This window comes from Kogia breviceps, chromosome 3, assembly GCF_026419965.1.
Source record: "Kogia breviceps isolate mKogBre1 chromosome 3, mKogBre1 haplotype 1, whole genome shotgun sequence".
In the NCBI taxonomy this organism is placed as follows: Eukaryota; Metazoa; Chordata; class Mammalia; order Artiodactyla; family Physeteridae; genus Kogia; species Kogia breviceps.
Window position 1 is genome coordinate 95025451 of NC_081312.1, and position 17499 is coordinate 95042949.

A 17499-nucleotide genomic window follows, 5' to 3' on the forward strand; every position below is an offset into this window, starting at 1 on the left:
TGTTGAAGTAACAACTATAAGTGATGTCATAGGATATTTATATTTCGGTTTCTTTCGTACTTCCTTTTGGGTGAGTATCTCTAGATCCTTCTACGGTGGTGCCAGCGGCACTGTTCCATGCTTTTCCGTGGCTCATATTCCATTGTGCACATGGGCCCCTTCTTCTTGGTGCATTGTTCTGTTGATGGACATTTGGGTTTCTTCCAAGTCTTGGCTATGGTACATGTTGCTGCAGTGCAGGATGGCCAGCCTGTGTCTTTTTGATTTTGGTCTACTCGGGAGATAGGCCCATCAGTGGGCCTACCCGATTACATGTTAGCTCAATTTTTACCTTTCAACGCACCTCCACGGTGTTCTCACTACTAGCCGTTGCCACGTTACGTCCCAGCGGCCGCTAGAGGGCACAGAGTTCTCTAAAACACCTTGAGCATTTATTCTTTGTAGACTCTGTGGCTGATGATCATCCTGACGACTGTGGGTGAACGTTTTTGTCGACTGGATTTGCATGGCTTTATTAATTCCTGATGTTGAGCATTTTTCCATGCCCTTTTATTTATCACGAGAGAAAGAAAGAAAGAGAAGACAAAATGTGCGCAAAACATGCCTCTTGAAATGGTCGTTTTGAAATGTGCACGTCTTTTGAGTTTTTTTCCTCGATTTACGACCCAAGAATTGTTTTTGAGGGCAGGTGTCATTTATAGGCCTGCAATGATTTTGAATATCAAGTGACCATTAGCACTGGGTTTGAAGCTGCTGTTTTGAGAAACGGCCACAAGGCGGCAGCAGGTCTCCTTTCCCAAACCTGGTTACTAGGGCAACAGAGCCTCCGTGGAAGTTGTATTCTCGGTTGTCAATTTGAATGGAATGTGCCAGGAAAAAGCCCCTTAAGTTTGTGTCTCACGACTGACTTGTTCGTTTTTTAATTTAATGTTTATTTTTTTCTCACAGCAAGTTTGATTACAATGTTTTGCTTGTTGTAGGTGTGAAAGATGTGGCTCTTTTACACATAAACATGTATCTAGTCTTCTTTGGATCCTTTTCCCATGTAGCTTATGACACAATGTTGAGTACTCTTCTCTTGGTGTTCCGTAGGCCTTTGGTGATTATGTATTTCACCTGTGTTTGTATCTCTCTCTCTCTCTTTTTTTTTTTTTTTTGTGGTATGCGGGCCTCTCACTGTTGTGGCCTCTCCCGTTGCGGAGCACAGGCTCCGGACGCGCAGGCCTAGCGGCCATGGCTCACAGGCTTAGTTGCTCCGCGGCATGTGGGATCTTCCCGGACCAGGGCACGAACCCGTGTCTCCTGCATCGGCAGGCGGATTCTCAACCACTGCGCCACCAGGGAAGACCTGTATATCTCTCTTAAACCCAAGTTCCTAATGTACACAGTTCTCACACCTGTCCATGGGTGAACCATAAATCTGTTTATTGCATCTGTGATTGCCTTTCTCTGTGGAAATATCTTCAGTGATATCAATTTTTAGGTAACACCTATAAGTGATATCGTAGGATATGTATCTTTCGCTTTGTGACTTACTGCGAGTTGCGTGATGAACTCTAGCCTCACCTATGGTGCTGTTGATGGCATTGTTTCATTTTGTTTCCTTGGCTAATATTCCATCTGTACAGGTCCCTGTTCTTCTTTGTCCACTCATCTGTTGATGGACTTTCTGGTTGCTTCCATGTCCTGGCTATTGTAATACTCCTGCAATGCAGATTTGCCTGCCTGTGTCTTTCCACTTCTGTCTTCTTTCTTAGGTTATAGGCCCAAGAGTGGGCCTGCTGGATCATATCGTAACTCAGTGTTTACCTTGTAAAGGCACCTCCATTCTGTTCCCATTAGTGCCTCTTACCAGGTGAAGTCCTGTGGCGAGCATTGCCCTCTGAGGAAGGTGCCACTAAGACCCTCATAAGCCTCAGGGCCCGACTGTACTCTCCTTGGTATGCATCCTGGACTTTATGGTATGAACATACAAAAGGAGATGGTCTTTGGCCAAATCGCTCCAGGGACCTGCTCAGTTACTGGGAGTCCCTGGTTGTTCCCTAAAGCTAGGAAAAGCAACCCTGGAGGGGGAATTGGTGCCTTTGAGGGAGAAGCCGAGAAGCCAACCAACCAGCTGATGCTGATAAGGTGTGACTAAGCCGAGAAGCCAACCAACCAGCTGATGCCGATAAGGCGTGACTAAGCAAATTCCCTGCTTTAGGGGTGTATATATATGGCTATGCTTTGTTATTAAACTTGCCTTGCAACCATCAGTTGCTTGTGCCCTTCTGATCCCATACCTTGGTGCGTTCACTTCCCTACCCCCTCTCGTCGATTGTTGCTACACTTTGAGGACCCGCCGCGGCTGGCGGCAAAGTCCCACTTCACGTAGAGGGTATGCACTTCTCCACAACCCCTTCAGCATGAATTGTTGGTAGTTTTGTTGCTGATGGTTCTTCTGACTGGTGTGAGCCGATACCTCCGTGGTTGGATGTGCATGCGTCTCATAAAGCCTTGAAATTGAGCTTTCAGGGATGTCCTTTTTTTCTTCAAACTGTGCGTGTAGCTTACGTCATCACATTCTTTTCTTGAAGTATGTGCCACGTTTTGAAATATTTTGGCCACTACCTCCCTCAGGACATTTTGAGGGCAGGTTTCATTGACAGCCCTCCAGGACTTGTGCACATGAAGTGACCATTAGCACGGGTTTTCAAGCTGCCGTTGCAGGTAACAGCCAGAGGGCTGCAGCATTTCTGCGTTTCCCACTCTGGTAACTAGTGAAACAGACCTTCCTGCCAGTGGTGTTCCTCGGTTATCAATGACGGTGGAATGTGTCTGGAGAAACCCCCCAAAGCTGATGTCTCCTTACTTATATCTGTTTTTAGAATGGAACTTCTATTTTTCACTGGAGTACACTTCCATTGTGTCCATGGCCCACTTCTCCTTTCTGCGTTCCTCTGTTGCTGGACATTTTCATTGCTTCCAAGTGTTGGCTATGGTAAACATTGCTGGATTGCAGGATTGCCAGCCCGTGTCTTTTTGATTCTCATCCTGTCGGGTGATAGACCCAGCAGTGGGTATGCTTGATTGAACGGTCGCTCAATGTTGACCCTTTCCAGGCAACTCCACAGATCAATGGATAAGAAGAGCCGGTCCGTGGACACAGTGGAGTATTAGCCATGGAAAACAAGGCAACACTGCTCTTTGAGGCACCCGAGATGAGTCTAGAGATAATCAAAGAACATGAGTTAAGTCGGAAAGCAAAAGACATACCGTATGACATCACGTATCGGCGTTATCTAACAGCTGACACAAATGAACATATTTCCACAAAGATAGACACTCACAGACTTAGAAAACAAACTAAGCTTAGGTAAAATGAAAGGTGGGGGGAATGGATAAATTAAGATTAGTGTCACCATATGTGTACAAATACATATTAAATACATATATCAAACAGACCGACCATATAGCAAGGGAGGTCACCAGAACACTCTGCAATAATTTACATGGGAAGAGGATCTGTACAAGAATATATATAGATATAGATATAGATATAGATATAATTATATACACACACACAAAACCTACAAATGAACCACATTCTGTACATCTAGGACCAACAATATTCTAATCATTACCCCGATTTAAAAAAATTAAAAGACAAACAAGAAGTAATGTGACATAAACTTCTGGGGTTTTTTCCTGGCACATTCCATTCTAATTGACAACCTGGGAACAGGACTTCCAGAATGGCTCTGCTGCCCTAGTAACCAGATGTGGGAATGTAGCAATGCTGAAGCCTTGTGGCCATTTCCCACAGCAGCAGCTTTAAAGTCAGTGCTAATGGTCAATCAATATTCACACACATTGTAGGCTTGTAAATGACACCTGCCCTCCAAAAAAAAAAAATCCTGGGGTCGAAAATCGACCAAAAAAGTCAAAAGAGGGCAACCTTCCAAGAAGACAATTTCAAGAGGTTTATTGTACTCACGGTTTTTCTTCTGTTTTTGTTTAACAGAATAAAAAAAAAGGCGTGGAAAAATGCTGAACCTTAGGAATTATTAAAGACACGAAAATACACGTTACAAAAGCCTATCAGGTCACACCACTCAGAATGGCCATCAGCAAAACTTCTGCAAACAATAAATGCTGAAGGGGTGGTGAAGAAATGCGTACCCTCGGTTCTAAGTGGGACGTGGTAAGAGCCCCTAAGGAAAACACAGTGGAGTTGCCTGGAAAGGGGCAACATTGAGCCACCGTTCAATCAAGCATACCCACTGCTGGGTCTATCACCCGACAGGATGAGAATCAAAAAGACACGGGCTGGCAACCCTGCAATCCAGCAATGTTTACCATAGCCAACATTTGGAAGCAATGAAAATGTCCAGCAACAGAGGAACGCAGAAAGGAGAAGTGGGCCATGGACACAATGGAAGAGTACTCCAGTGAAAAATAGAAGTTCCATTCTAAAAACAGATATAAGTAAGGAGACATCAGCTTTGGGGGGTTTCTCCAGACACATTCCACCGTCATTGATGACCGAGGAACACCACTGGCAGGAAGGTCTGTTTCACTAGTTACCAGAGTGGGAAACGCAGAAATGCTGCAGCCCTCTGGCCGTTACCTGCAACGGCAGCTTGAAATCCCGTGCTAATGGTCACTTCATGTGCACAAGTCCTGGAGGTCTGTCAATGAAACCTGCCCTCAAAATGTCTTGAGGGAGGTAGTGGCCAAAATATTTCAAAACGTGGCACATACTTCAAGAAAAGAATGTGATGAGGTAAGCTACACACACAGTTTGAAGAAATAAAAGGACATCCCTGAAAGCTCAATTTCAAGGCTTTATGAGAGGCATGCACATCCAACCACAGAGGTATCGGCTCACACCAGTCAGAAGAACCATCAGCAACAAAACTACCAACAATTCATGCTGAAGGGGTTGTGGAGAAGTGCATACCCTCTACGTGAAGTGGGACTTTGCCGTCAGCCACGGCGGGTCCTCAAAGTGTAGCAACAATCGACGAGAGGGGGTAGGGAAGTGAACGCACCAAGGCATGGGATCAGAAGGGCACAAGCAACTGACGGTTGTAAGGCAAGTTTAATAACAAAGCATAGCCATATATATACATCCCTAAAGAAAGGAATTTGCTTAGTCACGACTTATCGGCATCAGCTGGTTGATTGGCCCCACTCCCCCGAACATATAAATGTACCCCAATCTGCACCATCAATCGCACCGGGAGCCTAACCCTAACCCAAGCTCAATCCCTGACCCTGAACAATAGGCCTCACCCGCAGTTTGAACCCTGAGGCCTACCCTAACGATGAGCCACGCCCTGCAACGCACACTACCCCTAACACGTATCCGTACTCCAATCTCGACCCTCAGACTCAAGGGGCGCCTAACTCTAACCCAAGCTCCACCCCTGACCCTGAACACTAGGCCTCACCCGCAGTTTGAACCTTGAGGCCTACCCTAATGATGAGCCACGCCCTGCACCGCACACTCCCTCTAACAAGTATCCGTACCACAATATCGACCCTCAGCCTCACCGGGGGACTAACCCTAACCCTAGCTCCACCCCTGACCCTGAACCCTAGGCCTCACCCGAAGTTTGAATGCTTAGCCCTACCCTAACGACGAGCCGCGCCCTGCAATGCACACTACCCCTAACACTTATCCGTACACCAATCTCGACCGTCAGAAACACCGGGAGCCTAACCCTAACCCTAGCTCCACCCCTGACCCTGAACCCTACGCCTCACCCGCAGCCTGAACCCTGAGGCCAACCCTAACTGTGAGCTGCGCCCTGCAACGCACAGTCCCCTTAACACGTATCCAAACCCACATCTCGATCCTCAGCCTCACCGGGAGCCTAACCCTAAACCGAGCTCCACCCCTGACCCTAGGCCTCACCCGCAGCGTGAACCCTGTGGCCTACCCTAACGATGAGCCTCGCCCGGCAACAGACACTCCCCCTAACACTTATTTGTACCCCAATCTCGACCCTCAGCCTCAGCGGGAACCTAACCCTAACCCTAGCTCCACCCGTGACCCTGAACGCTAAGCCTCAGCCAGAGCCTGAAGCCTGAGGCCTACCCTTACAATGAGCCGCGCCCTGCAACGAACACTCCCCCTAACACGTATCCGTACCCCAATCTTGACCCTCAGCCTCACCGCGAGCGTAAACCTAACCCTAGCTCCACCCCTGACTCTGAACCCTAGGCCTCACCCGCTGCCTGGACCCTGAGGACTATGCTAACGATGAGCCGCGCCCTGCAACGCACACTCCCCCTAACACCTATCCGTACCCAAATCTCGACCCTCAGCCTCACCGGGAGCCTAACAATAAGCCTAGCTTCACCCCTGACCCTGAACCATACGCCTCACCCCCAGTTTGAATCCTGAGCCCTACACTAACGATGAGCCGTGCCCTGCAACGGACACTCTCCCTAACACGTATCCGTACCCCAATCGTGACCCTCAGACTCACCGGGAACCTAACCGTAGCTCCACCCCTGACACTGAACACTATGCCACACCTGCAGCCTGAACCCTGAGGCCTAACCTAACGATGAGCCGCGCCATGCAACGCACACTCCCCATAACACGTATCCGTACCCCAATTTCGACCCTCAGCCGCACGGGGAACCTAACCCTAACCCTAGCTCCACCACTGACCCCGAACGCTAGGCCTCAGCCGCAGCCTGAACCTTGAGGCCTACCCTAACGATGAGCCGGGCCCTGCAACGCACACACCCCCTAACACTTATCCGAACCCCAATCTCGACCCTCAGCCTCACCAGAAGCCTAACCCTAACCCTAGACCCACCCATGACCCTGAACCATAGGCCTCACCCGCAGTTTGAATCCTGAGCCCTACCCTAACGATGAGCCGTGTCCTGCAACGGACACTGTCCATAACACGTATCCATACCCCAATCGTGACCCTCAGACTCACCGGGAGCCTAACCCTAGCTCCACCCCTGACCCTTAACACTATGCCACACCCGCAGCCTGAACCTTGAGGCCTAACCTAACGATGAGCCGCGCCGTGCAATGCATACTCCCCCTAACACGTATCAGTACGCCAATCTCGACCCTCAGCCTCACCGGGAGACTAACCCTAACCCTAGCTCCGCACCTGATCATGAACCCTAGGCTTCACCCGCAGCCTGAACCCTGAGGCCTACCCCAACAATGAGCCCCGCCCTGAAACACACACTCCCCCTAACACGTATCCATACTCCAATCTCGACGCTCAGCCTCACCGGGAGCCTAAAACTAACCCTATCTCCAAACCTGACAATGAACCCTAGGCCTCACCCGCAACCTGAACCCTGAGGCTTACCCTAACGATGAGCCGCGCCCTGGAACGCACACTCCCCCTAACACGTATCCTTACCCCAATCTCGACCCTAAGCCTCACCGGGAGCCTAACCCTAACCCTAGACCGACCTCTGACTCTGAATCCTAGGCCTCACCCGCAGCCTGAACCCTGAGGCCTACCCTAATGATGAGCCGCATCCTACAATGCACACTCCCCCGAAAACGTATCCGTAACCCAATCTCGACCCTCAGCCTCACCGGGAGCCTAACCCTAACCCTAGCTCCACCCCTGACCATGGACCATAGGCCTCACCCGCAGACTGAACCCTGAGACCTACCCTAACGATGAGCCGCGCTCTGCAACGCACACTCCCCCTAACACGTGTCCGTACCCCAGTTTCGAACCTCAGCCTCACCGGGAACCTAACCCAAACCCTAGCTCCACCCCTGACCCTGAACGCTAGGCCTCAGCCGCAGCCTGAACCCTGAGGCCGACCCTAACGATGAGCCGCGCCCTGAAACGCACACACCCCCTAACACGTATCCATACTCCAATCTCGACCCTCAGCCTCACCGGGAGCCTAAACCTAACCCTAGCTCCACCCCAGACTCTGAACCCTAGGCCTCACCCGCAGCTTGGACCATGAGGCCTACCCTAACGATGAGCCGAGCCCTAAAACGCACACTCCCCCTAACAAGTATCCGAACCCCTATCTCGACCCTCAGCCTCACCGGGAGCCTAACCCTAACCCTAACTCCAGCCCTGATCCTGAAGCCTAGGCGTCACCCGCAGCCTGAACCCTGAGGCCTACCCTAACGATGAGCCGGGCCCTGAAACGCACACTCCGCCTAACACGTATCCATACTCCAATCTCGACCGTCAGAAACACCGGGAGCCTAACCCTAAACCTAGCTCCACCCCTGACCCTGAAACCTAGGCCTCACCCGCAGAGTGAACCCTGTGGCCTACCCTAACGATGAGCCGCGCCCTGCAACGGACACTCCCCCTAACACTTATTTGTACCCCAATCTCGACCCTCAGCCTCAGCGGGAACCTAACCCTAACCCTAGCTCCACCCGTGACCCTGAACGCTAAGCCTCAGCCGGAGCCTGAAGCCTGAGGCCTACCCTTACAATGAGCCGCGCCTTGCAACGCACACTCCCCCAAAAACGTATCGGTACCCCAGTCTCGAACCTCAGCCTCACCGGGAGCCTAACCCTAACGCTAGCCCCATCCCTGACCGTGAACCCTAGGGCCCACCCACGGCCTGAACCCTGAGGCCTACCCTAACGATGAGCCGCGCGCTGCACTGCACACTCCCTCTAACACGTATCCGTACCACAATATCGACCCTCAGCCTCACCGGGGGCCTAACCCTAACCCTAGCTCCACCCCTGACCCTGAACCCTAGGCTTCACCCGCAGTTTGAATCCTGAGCCATACCCTAACGATGAGCCGCGCCCTGCAACGGACACTCTCCCTAACACGTATCCGTACCCCAATCTTGACCCTCAGACTCACCGAGAACCTAACCGTAACTCCACCCCTGACCCTGAACACTATGCCACATTCGCAGCCTGAACCCTGAGGCCTAACCTATCGATGAGCCGCGCCATGCAACGCACAGTCCCCTTAACACGTATCCGTACCCCAATCTCGACACTCAGCCTCACCGGGAGCCTAACTCTAACCCTAGCTGCACCCCTGACCATGAACCATAGGCCTCACCCGCAGCCTGAACCCTGAGGCCTACCCTAACCATGAGCCACGCCCTGCAACGCACACTCCCCCTAACACGTATCCGTACCCCAATATCGACCCTCAGCCTCACCGGGAGCCTAACCCTAACCCTAGCTCCAACCCTGACCCCAAACACTAGGCCTCAGCCGCAGCCTGAACCATGAGGCCCACCCTAACGATCCACCGCGCCCTGCAACGCACTCTCCCCCTAACACGTATCCATACCCCAATCTCGACCCTCAGCCTCACCGGGAGGCTAACCCTAACCCTAGCTCCACCCCTGACCCTTAAACCTAGGTCTCAGCCGAAGCCTGAATCCTGTGGCCTAACCTAACTCTGAGCCGCACCCTGCAACGCACACTCCCCCAACACGTATCCATACCCCAATCTCGACCCTCAGCCTCACCGCGAGACTAACACTAACCTTAGCTTAACACCTGACCCTGAACCCTAGGCCTCACCCGCAGCCTGAACTCTGAGGCCTAACCTAACTCTGAGCTGCACCCTGCAACGCACACTACCCCGAACACGTATCCGTACCCCATCTCGACCCTCAGCCTCACTGCGAGCCTAATCCTAACCCGAGCTCCACCCCTGACCCTGAACACTAGGCCTCACCCGCAGCCTGAACCCTGACACCTACACTAATGACGAGCCACGCCCTGCCACGCACACTCCCCCTAACACGTATCCGTACTCCAATCTCAACCCTCAGCCTCATCGAGAGCCTAACCCTAACCCTAGCTCCACCCTTGACCCTGAACCCTAGGCCTCACCCGCAGACCGAACCCTGAGGCCTACCCTAACGATGAGCCGCGCCCTGCAACACACACTCCTCCTAACACGTACCCGTACCACATCTCGAACCTCAGCGTCACTGCGAGCCTAACCCTAACCCTAGCTCCACCCCTGACACTGAACCCTAGGCCCCACCCGCTGCCTGAACCCTGACACCTACTCTAATGAGGAGCCACGCCCTGCCACGCACACTCCCCCTAACACGCATCCGTACCCCTATCTCGACCCTCAGCCTCACCGGGAGCCTAACCCTAACCCTAGATCCACCCCTGACCGTGAACCCTGAGGCCTACCCTAACGATGAACGGCGCCCTGCAACGCACACTCCCCCTAACAAGTATCCGTTCCCCAATCTCGACCCTCAGCCTCACCGGGAGCCTAACCCTAACCCTAGCTCCACCCCTGACCCTGAACCCTAGTCCTCACCCGCAGTTTGAATCCTGAGCCCTACCCTAACGACGAGTCGCGCCTTGCAATGCACACTACCACTAACACTTATCCGTACACCAAACGCTACCCTCAGCCTCACCGGGAGCCTAAACCTAACCCTAGCTCCACCCCTGACTCTGAAACCTAGGCCTCACCCGCAGCCTGGACTATGAGGCTTACCCTAACGATGAGGCGAGCCCTAAAACGCACACTCCCCCTAACAAATATCTGAACCCCAATCTCGACCCTCCGCCTCACCGTAGGCCTAACCCTAACCCTAGCTCCACCCCTGACCCTGATCCCTTGACCTCACACGCAGCCTGAACCCTGAGGCCAACCCTAACTGTGAGCTGCGCCCTGCAACGCACAGTCCCTTTAACACGTATCCGAACCCACATCTCGAACCTCAGCCTCACTGGGAGCCTAACCCTAAACCTAGCTCCACCCCTGACCCTGAACACTAGGCCTCACCCGCAGCCTGAACCCTGAGGCCTACCCTAACGATGAGCCGCGCCCTGCAACGGACACTCCCCCTAACACATATTTGTACCCCAATCTCGACCCTCAGCCTTAGCGGGAACCTAACCCTCACCCTAGCTCCACCCTTGACCCTGAACTCTAGGCCTCAGCCGGAGCCTGAAGCCTGAGTCCTAAGATTACAATGAGACGCGCCCTGCAACGCACACACCCCCTAACACGTATCCGAAACCCAATCTCGACCCTCAGCCTCACCGCGAGACTAACCCTAACCCTAGCCCCACACCTGACCCTGAACCCTAGGCCTCACCCGCAGCCTGAACCCTGAGTCCTACCCTAACGATGAGCCACACTGTGCAACGCACACTCCCTCTAACACGTCTCCGTACCCCAATCACGACCGTCAGCCTCACATGGAGAGTAACCCTAATCCTAGCTCCACCCCTGACCCTGATCCATAGGATTCACCCGCAGCCTGAACCCTGAAGCCTACCCTAAGGATGAGCCGCGCCCTGCAACGCACAATCCCTCTAACAGGTATCGGTACCCCAATCTCGACCCTCGGCCTCACCGGGAGCCTAACCCTAACCCTAGGTCCACCTCTGACCCTAAACACTAGGCCTCACACGCAGCCTGAACCCTGAGGCCTACGCTAAGTATGAGCCGCGCCCGAAAACCCACACTCCCCCTAACACGTATCCGTTCCCAAATCTCGACCCTCAGCCTCCTCTGGAGCCTAACCCTAACCCAATGTCCACCACTGACCGTGAACCCTAGGCCTCACACGCAGCCTGAACCCTGAGGCCTACCCTAACGATGAGCCGCGTCCGCAAACTCACACTCCCCCTAACACGTATCCGTACCCCAATCTCGACCCTCAGCCTCACCGCGAGACTAACCCTAACTGTAGCTTCACCCCTGACCCTGAACCCTAGGCCTCACCCGCAGCCTGAACCCTGAGGCCTAACCTAACTATGAGCTGCACCCTGCAACGCACACTCCCCCTAACACGTATCCGTACACCATCTCGACCCTCAGCCTCACTGCGAGCCTAATCCTAACCCTAGCTTCAAGCCTGACCCTGAACACTAGGCCTCACCCGCAGCCTGAACCCTAGCACCTACCCTAATGATGAGCCATGCCCTGCCACGCACACTCCCCCTAACACGTATCCGTACTTCAATCTCGACCGTCAGCCTCACCGAGAGCCTAACCCAGCCTCACCGAGATCCTAACCCTAACCCTAGCTCCACCCCTGACCCTGAACCCTAGGCCTCAACCGAAGCCTGAACCCTGAGGCCTACCCTAAACATGAGCCGTGCCCTGCAATGCACACTCCCCCTAACACGTATTCGTACCGCAATATCGACCCTCAGCCTCACCGGGAGCCTAACCCTAACCGTAGCTCCACCCCCAACACTGAACCCTAGGCCTCACTCGCAGCCTGAACCCTGAGGCCTACCCTAACGATGAGCCGCGCCCTGCAACGCACACTCCCCCTATCACGTATCCGTTCCCCAATTTCAACCCTCAGCCTCACCGGGAACCTAACCCTAACCCTAGCTGCACCCCTGACCCCGAACGCTAGGCCTCAGCCACAGCCTTAACCTTGAGGCCTACCCTAACGATGAACCGCGCCCTGCAACGCACACACCCCCTAACACGTATCCGAAACCCAATCTCGACCCTCAGCCTCACCGGGAGCCTAACCCTAACCCTAGCCCCACACCTGACCCTGAACCCTAGGCCTCACCCGCAGCCTGAACCCTGAGTCCTACCCTAATGATGAGCCGCACTGTGCAACGCACACTCCCTCTAACACGTCTCCTTACCCCAATCACGACCGTCAGCCTCACATGGAGAGTAACCCTAATCCTAGCTCCACCCCTGACCCTGATCCATAGGATTCACCCGCAGCCTGAACCCTGAAGCCTACCCTAAGGATGAGCCGCGCCCTGCAACGCACAATCCCTCTAACAGGTATCGGTACCCCAATCTCGACCCTCGGCCTCACCGGGAGCCTAACCCTAACCCTAGGTCCACCTCTGACCCTAAACACTAGGCCTCACACGCAGCCTGAACCCTGAGGCCTACGCTAAGTATGAGCCGCGCCCGAAAACCCACACTCCCCCTAACACGTATCCGTTCCCAAATCTCGACCCTCAGCCTCCTCTGGAGCCTAACCCTAACCCAATGCCCACCACTGACCGTGAACCCTAGGCCTCACACGCAGCCTGAACCCTGAGGCCTACCCTAACGATGAGCCGCGCCCGCAAACTCACACTCCCCCTAACACGTATCCGTACCCCAATCTCGACCCTCAGCCTCACCGCGAGACTAACCCTAACCGTAGCTTCACCCCTGACCCTGAACCCTAGGCCTCACCCGCAGCCTGAACCCTGAGGCCTAACCTAACTATGAGCTGCACCCTGCAACGCACACTCCCCCTAACACGTATCCGTACCCCATCTCGACCCTCAGCCTCACTGCGAGCCTAATCCTAACCCTAGCTTCAAGCCTGACCCTGAACACTAGGCCTCACCCGCAGCCTGAACCCTAGCACCTACCCTAATGATGAGCCATGCCCTGCCACGCACACTCCCCCTAACACGTATTCGTACCCCAATATCGACCCTCAGCCTCACCGGGAGCCTAACCCTAACCGTAGTTCCACCCCCGACACTGAACCCTAGGCCTCACTCGCAGCCTGAACCCTGAGGCCTACCCTAACGATGAGCCGCGCCCGTCAACACACACTCCCTCTAACACGTATCCGAAACCCAATCTGGACCCTCAGCCTCACCGGGAGCCTGACCCTAACCCTAGCCCCACCCCTGACTCTGAACCCTAGGCCTCACCCGAAGCCTGGACCCTGAGGCGTACGCTAATGATGCGCCCCGCCCTGCAACGCACACTCCCCCTAACACGTATCCGTACCCCATCTCGACCCTCAGCCTAACTGCGAGCCTAATCCTAACCCTAGCTGCAAGCCTGACCTTGAACACTAGGCCTGACCCGCAGCCTGAACCCTAGCACCTACCCTAATGATGAGCCATGCCCTGCCACGCACACTCCCCCTAACACGTATCCGTACTCCAATCTCTACTGTCAGCCTCACCGGGAGCCTAACCCTAACCCTAGCTCCTCCCCTGAACCTGAACACTAGGCCTCAACCGCAGCCTGAACCCTGAGGCCTACCCTAACGATGAGCCGTGCCCTGCAATGCACACTCCCCCTAACACGTATTCGTACCCCAATATCGACCCTCAGCCTCACCGGGAGCCTAACCCAAACCGTAGCTCGAGCCCCGACACTGAAGCCTAGGCCTCACTCGCAGCCTGAACCCTGAGGCCTACCCTAACGATGAGGCGCGCCCGTCAACACACACTCCCCATAACACGTATCCGTATCCCTATCTCGACCCACAGCTTCACCGGGAGCCTAACCCCAACCCTAGCTCCACCACTGCCTCTGAACCCTAGGCCTCAGCTGCAGCCTGAACCCTGAGGCCTACCCTAAAGATGAGCCGCGCCCTGCAACGCACACTCCCCCTATCACGTATCCGTACCCCAATTTCGACCCTCAGCCTCACCGGGAACCGAACCCTAACCCTAGCTGCACCCCTGACCCCGAACGCTAGGCCTCAGCCGCAGCCTCAACCTTGAGGCCTACCCTAACGATGAGCCGCGCCCTGCAACGCACACTCCCCCTATCACGTATCCGTACCCCAATCTCGACCTTCAGCCTCACCGGGAGCCTAACCCTAACTCCACCCCTGAACCTGAACCCTACGCCACACCCGCAGCCTGAACCGTGAGGCTGAACCTAACGATGAGCCGCGTCGTGCAATGCACACTCCTCCTAACACGTATCCGTACCCCAATCTCGACCCTCAGCCTCACCGGGAACCTAACGCCAACACTAGCTCCACCCCTGCCTCTGAACCCTAGGCCTCAGCTGCAGCCTGAACCCTGACGCCTACCGTAAAGATGAGCCGCGCCCTGAAACGCACACTCCCCTTTTCACGTATCCGTACCCCAATCTCGACCCTCAGCCTCACCGGCAGCCTAACCCTAACCCTAGCTCCACCCGTGACCCTGATCCATAGGATTCACCCGCAGGCTGAACCATGAGGCCCACCCTAGCGATGAGCCACGCCCTGGAACACACACTCCCCCTAACAGGTATCCGTACCCCAATCTCGACCCTCAGCCTTACCGAGAGCCTAACCGTAACCCTACCTCCACCACTGACCCTGAACCCTAGGCCTCACACGCAGCCTGAACCCTGAGGCCTACCCTAACGATGAGCCGCGCCCTCAAACACACACTCCCCCTAACACGTATCCGGATCCCAATCTCGACCCTCAGCCTCATCTGGAGCCTAACCCTAACCCAATGGCCACCTCTGACCCTGAACCCTAGGCCTCACCCACAAACTGAACTCTCAGCCCTACCCTCACGATGAGCCGCGCCCTGCAACGAACACTCCCCATAACACGTATCTGTACCCCAATCTCGACCCTCAGCCTCACCGGGAGCCTAACCCTAACCGTAGCTCTACCCCTGACCCTGAACACTAGGCCTCACCCGCAGCCTGAACCCTGAGGCCCACCCAAACAATGAGCCGCGCCCTGCAACCACACACCCCCTAACACGTACCTGAACCCCAATCTCGACCCTCAGCATCACCGGGAGCCTGAAACTAACCGTAGACCCACCCTTGACTCTGCAGCATAGGCCTCACCCGAAGCCTGGACCCTGAGGCGTACCCTAACCATGAGCCACGCCCTGCAACGCACACTCCCCCTAACACGTATCCGAACCCCAATCTCGACCCTCAGCCTCGCCGGGAGCCTAACTCTAACCCTAGCTCAACCCATGACCCTTAACACTAGGCCTCACCCTCAGCCTGAACCCTGAGGCTTACCCTAACGATGAGCCGCGCCCTGCAACGCAGACTCCACCTAACACGTGTCCGTACCCCAATCTCGACCCTCAGCCTCACCGGGAGCCTAACCCTAACTTTGGCCTCACACCTGACCCTGAACCCTAGGCCTCACCCGCAGCCTGAACCCTGAGGCCTAACCTAACTAGGAGCCGCACCCAGCAATGCACACTCCCCCTAACACGTATCCGTACCCCATCTCGACCCTCAGCCTCACTGGGAGCCTAATCCTAACCCTAGATCCACCACTGACTCTGAACACTAGGCCTCACCCGCAGCCTGAACCCTGGCACCTACCCTAATGATGAGCCGCGCCTTGCAACGCACACTCCCCCAAACACGTATCCGTACTCCATTCTCTACCCTCAGCCTCACCGGGAGCCTAACCCTAACCCTAGCTCCACCCCTGACCCTGAACCCTAGGCCTCAACCGCAGCCTGAACCCTGAGGCCTACCCTAACGATGAGCCGTGCCCTGCAATGCACACTCCCCCTAACACGTATTCGTACGCCAATATCGACCCTCAGCCTCACCGGGAACCTAACGCCAACCCTAGCTCCACCCCTGCCTCTGAACCCTAGGCCTCAGCTGCAGCCTGAACCCTGAGGCCAACCGTAAAGGTCAGCCGCGGCGTGCAATGCACACTCCCCCTAACACGTATCCATACCCCAATCTCGACCGTCAGCCTCACCGGGAGCCTAAACATAACCCTAGCTCCACCCCTGACCCTGATCCATAGGATTCACCCGCAGGCTGAACCATGAGGCCTACCCTAACGATGAGCCACGCCCTGGAACACACACTCCCCCTAACAGGTATCCGTACCCCAATCTCGACCCTCAGCTTCACCGAGAGCCCAACCGTAACCCTACCTCCACCACTGACCCTGAACCCTAGCCCTCACACGCAGCCTGAACCCTGAGGCCTACCCTAACGATGAGCCCCGCCCTGCAACGCACACTCCCCCTAACACGTATCCGAACCCCAATCTCGACCCTCAGACTCGCCGGGAGCCTAACTCTAACCCTAGCTCCACCCATGACCCTTAACACTAGGCCTCACCCGCAGCCTGAACCCTGAGGCCTACCCTAACGATGAGCGGCGCCTTGCAACACACACTCCCCCAAACACGTATCCGTACTCCAATCTCTACCCTCAGCCTCACCGGGAGCCTAAACCTAACCCTAGCTCCACCCCTGACCCTGAAACCGAGGCCTCAACCGCAGCCTGAACCCTGAGGCCTACCCTAACGATGAGCCGTGCCCTGCAAAGCACACTCCGCCTAACACGTATTCGTTCGCCAATATCGACCCTCAGCCTCACCGGGAGCCGAACCCTAACCGTAGCTCCACCACTGACCCTGAACCCTAGGCCTCACTCGCAGCCTGAACCCTGAGGCCTACCCTAACGATGAGCTGCGCCCGTCAACACATACTCCCCCTAACACGTATCCGTATCCCAATCTCGACCCTCAGCCTCACCGGGAGCCTAACTCCAACCCTAGCTCCACCCCTGCCTCTGAACCCTAGGCCTCAGCTGCAGCCTGGACCCTGAGGCCTACCCTAAAGATGAGCCGCGCCCTGCAACGCACGCTCCCCCTATCACGTATCCGTACCCCAATTTCGACCCTCAGCCTCACCGGGAACCTAACCCTAACCCTAGCTCAACCCCTGACCCCGAACGCTAGGCCTCAGCCGCAGCCTGAACCTTGAGACCTACCCTAACGATGAGCCGCGCCCTGCAACGCACACTCCCTCTAACACGTCTCCGTACCCCAATGACGACCGTCAGC